Raw genomic sequence first — 4346 nt, 5'->3', positions numbered from 1 at the left:
GCACTTTGGTTCTTAGGTTGGTTGCTCACCACGCCTTTGAGATCCATCCTTTCTGCAGCTGAAATAACAAGTGTGCACTGCCATGCTCACCTCTTCTTTCCCCCCACATCTTTATGTAGGTGCTGGGGATTGAATTCAGACTCTCCTGCTTGCAGGATGAGCGCTTTACTGCCTGGACTGTCTCCCCAGACCCTGGTTTATGTGTTTCTAAGTAGAGGAACCTGTGCACCAATTCCGAATGCTTCTTATCCCAGCACTAGCCAGAGCCGTAGAGATTAGGGTGAGGCTTCATGTGAAGCATTCTCTCCCCACTTGCAGAATGATATTTGGAGGTCCTAGGCAGATGCCACCCTCATCTCCAGCTGGACCCTTCACTATCACCCACAGTGGCTTCTACAGAGTGAGTGAAATATCGTTGTTCAAGGAAACAACCAGTGATGTTACATCCTCAGTGAAAACATAACCAACTAGCTGAGGACCTGGGTGTCCAGCAGAGAGGCTGTGTTCTGTAAACTGAACCGTATTTGAAATGGTAAAGCAACCCCACCTAACGGGCAGAGGAGGCAGCTTCTGAGCGGACGGCGAGCGATTGCCTCTGGAGATGAGGGAACAACAGTTCTTCGGTGGGTAAAAAGCAAGTGTGGAGTCCTGGCGAGAAGCTTCCAGTCATAAAAGCTGTGAAATTAAACAAATGGGAAGTTGCTTTGAAATACGCTCTGCAAACTGGCAATTTGTCTTTGAGTGTTTCAAAATTGCTCACTGCAAGCGATTATAAAGTACTCTGGCATTTTGTCAAAGTTGGGGCGTCTCCCAGACGTCTGAGAGCCACATGGTGTTGAGGCAGCAGGCACAACAGCTGTGTGTGGACACTGTGGGTGTGTTTGGAGGCCTCTCCCTAAGGAACCTGTGTCGGAGACATGGGGCCCTTCAACGTAGAGTCTGTGGTCGAGACTTGGGAACGAGGGCCACAGGTCAGCAATAGGAAGTGAACCCCTCCGGTCTAGTGAACTCTGGAGGAAGAAGGCTCCTCGGGATCCCATCTATTCCTCTTCTGCCTCTCTCAGAATCTGCCCTGTGTAGCACCGATGTTCTACACCGTTCTGGGCAGGGACTCTGTCCCCTTGTGCTACCAAACAGGGAAACAGCCCTGAGCACTTGGCTTTCTGTAGTCCCCCTCCTCTGGTGAATACTTTCTCACGTCCCAAAACAAGGAGTAAAGAGTCTGGCTTACACTGGACCACATGTCCTTGGTAGCAGGATGCTTGCTCATCTCTTGATTTCAGGAGGCACACCCTCATCCCCCTTAGCAAGTTCTCCAGACCTTTTACACATAGGCAACCAGGCAGATGGGCATCCAAGATGACTGGCCTTCACAGTTTAGATACATTGTGTAGGGTCCATTTGTTATTAATTCTGCTCCCCCCATGCTGGGTCTGGGTACAGCCTCTGCTCTGCCCCTTAGAGCTGTGAACCAGCGGTTGGCAAGGTTTCCTGAAGAAGCAGGACATATATAACATATATTAAACTGACAAGAAGAGATAGCATACTTGATCTTAGCCAAAAGGCTGAGAAATGATAATAATTTATATTATAAATGGGATTCATTAGATTGACTAATACCGTAACGGCCTGATTGTCCAGCGGTGGCTGTCTGTGCACTGGAGAGGCTGAGAACCCAGTAGCTGAAGGTTTGGGGCATTCCTAGAGAGTCACTGGTTTTTAGTCCACCTTGGGTGGCTGAAGCAGCTGGAGTCTGATGTCAGCTGAGGACATCATCATCATCATCATCACCACCACCACCACCACCACCACCACCACCACCACCACCACCACTACCATCATCATCACCAACATCAGCAGTAGGAGCAGCAGACACACCCTCTCAGTAAAAGGCAAAAAGGCATGGCTACCTTTTCTTTGGACCTCTTTATATCTGGACTGCCTGTTGGGAGATGCTGCCTCCAGAGGATTGTCTCCTTTTGGTATCTCTTAGTTGGCTCCAGATCCCTTTAAGTTGATAAGATTAACTATGCCCTAAGTGAAGGAGTTAGCCCCCAGGGTCTGCTGGAAACTCTGGCCTTTTGTCACACAGGGAAGCAGAGCTGGAGCTGGCTTCACAAGATATAGATAGTGGAGACAATGGACAGGGGCTGGGGCAGCACAGAGGACCACACAGGACCAAGATGCTGCTGCCCTCCTGGGATGAGGGCAGGGAGCAGGGATGCTGGTAGGACCCAGAAGGCTCAGCTGTGGCTCAGTCTCACAAACCTTTGGTCAGGGGTGGGAATAGTTCTCAGGACGTGTACTGGGCCAGTCTCGGAATGTGGCTTTGAGACATTGCCAATACTACTTACTGATAAAAAGTGTGCTCTTGAATCCCACCGTGCCAGCTGCTGAGACTGAACAAACAATGCCCTCTGGATGGAGTGTCTGACTTCTTGCTGGGCCCGGAGCTTCTGCAACTGCGGCTGGGTTCCCAGCAGAGAGGGACTACGTGCTTAGCCTGAGATAGAATCTCTGAGTGCTGTGGCTTCCACTCATTGCTGGAAGAAGTGTGGTCCAGGTGACCCCCCTGAGGGGAGCTCGGGAGCGCACTTGGGTCTTCAGAACTCACCTGGGTCGTTTTGTCTCTCTAACAGCTCCAGGAAAACTTGCGTAGTCATCAGTGACAGGCATGAAAAAAATGTCCCTCACTCCTGGTGTCTTTCTTTCTAACCATTCAGAGTGAAGGAGGACCCGAGTCCCGAACCTGCAACTATGGAGCAGGTGCAGAGCAGGCAGAGGCTTGAGGTGGAGTGGGATGCCTGGTCCTCCTGCGTTTAGACTCTGTTTTTGCCCTTTCCAGCTGAGTCCCGCCTGAGTCAACTGGTCCATCCTGATTCCAGAAACCCAGCTCCAGGGCTCTCTTCCCAAAACCTTGGAGCAGAGCGAGCACCAGCAGGTGAAGAGTGAATGGCGCTATCTTATGGTCCTGCCGCCATGATGAAGATGCTCTATCATGCCTCTCCCTCCCCTTGTGATAGATGGAGATCATTTGAAATCTTTCTTCCCTTAAGTTATTCTGTCAGTCACAGCGACCAGGAAGGAACACATTCAGCCACGGTGCCCAGCATCTGTATTAAAAGAAGATCCTTGGTGAGATATATCCCACATAGACACTATGAGTTATCTGTTGTGCTGATTGGCAAATTGCTTTCTGGTGGCAATTGGCAGGATGTTGTGTTTACTGGCAGGGTGTCTGTTGTATTGATTGGCGGGTTATTAGTTGTGTTGATCGGTGTAACCCTAGAGCTGACTTGCTTTTCTGGAATCCACACTATCCATGGCTTAGTCCACGCTGCCAGCAGCCAGGCATCCATCCTTGCTGAGCTTGGCGACCAAGTGAGCCTCTCCAGCTCCCATAAGCAACACTCGCTGTTGTAAGGGCCGATGACTTGGTTCTGGGTACATAGTCAACCTCCCTGGCCCCCAGATTGGCTGAGAAGAGGTGATAAAGTGGGGTGCAGGAGCTTCTCACCCTCTGCTGGATTTTTCAGGTTTTTGGAGGTTAAGGACGTGTGTTAACAGGGGTTTGGCCTAAGACGTCCAACTACGGTGAACAAGTGTTTGTGAACATAAACTCTGACCTTGAACTTTCTCAAGTAGAAAGGCGGTACTTGCTGTCGGAGTGTATCAGTTTCTGTTGAATGGATATTTTGTATCCAGGCCTGAGGTTCCAGCTCTGTGATGAGGTGAGGCGGAGACCTAGCAAGACAGCCAGAGCCATGAGTGGCTTGGCCTGGAGGTTCGGGAAGCGGACACTCACCTCCTGGCCAGTAAAGTCCCCCCTGTGTAGCACAGATGCCAAGAGCTCCAGATAGCTGTCCATCTATCCATGGGACAGGATCTCCTATAATTGTCTTGTCGGGACTGGATCTGTCTTTGTTCCTCATCTGAGTCCTGGAAATCAACCTGCAATGTGGACATGCCTCTGAAACTGAATAGCAGGCAAAAAGACAGCTCCTGGCCCAGTATACTTCGCAGCAGGGGCATGCCCAGAGTGTCGAGCAGGGAGTGGACACTCTCCAGAAAGGTCAGAACCAGAGCCTTGGGCTGTACCTGCTGAACTGGGACCCAGAGAGACTGAGGCTCAGAGCCACAATGTCTCAGTCTCAGGAAACAGAGAAAGGCTTGCTTTGAATCTAGGGCACCAAACAGTTCCCCCTCCCCCCGCACCCAGTTTTGTCGCAAGGTTGCCTCTGTGGATGATGCCCGCATTTCCCAACTCCAAAAATACTTAGGTTTGAGGTGAAATCGAAAATAAATAGGGAACACAGAAAAAAAAAAAAAATGCTGACGCCATGGGC

The 4346-nt window shown here is 50.5% G+C and overlaps 1 pseudogene; it reads right to left on the bottom strand.

The window, feature by feature from the left end:
* Window positions 1-1483: 1483 nt before the first annotated feature.
* LOC114693724 lies at window positions 1484-1577 on the bottom strand (annotated as a pseudogene).
* Window positions 1578-4346: the final 2769 nt, after the last annotated feature.

Source organism: Peromyscus leucopus, chromosome 23, assembly GCF_004664715.2.
Source record: "Peromyscus leucopus breed LL Stock chromosome 23, UCI_PerLeu_2.1, whole genome shotgun sequence".
NCBI classification, from domain to species: Eukaryota; Metazoa; Chordata; class Mammalia; order Rodentia; family Cricetidae; genus Peromyscus; species Peromyscus leucopus.
Note: the sequence above shows the minus strand (reverse complement) of the source record. Positions and strands in the feature narration are given on the sequence as shown.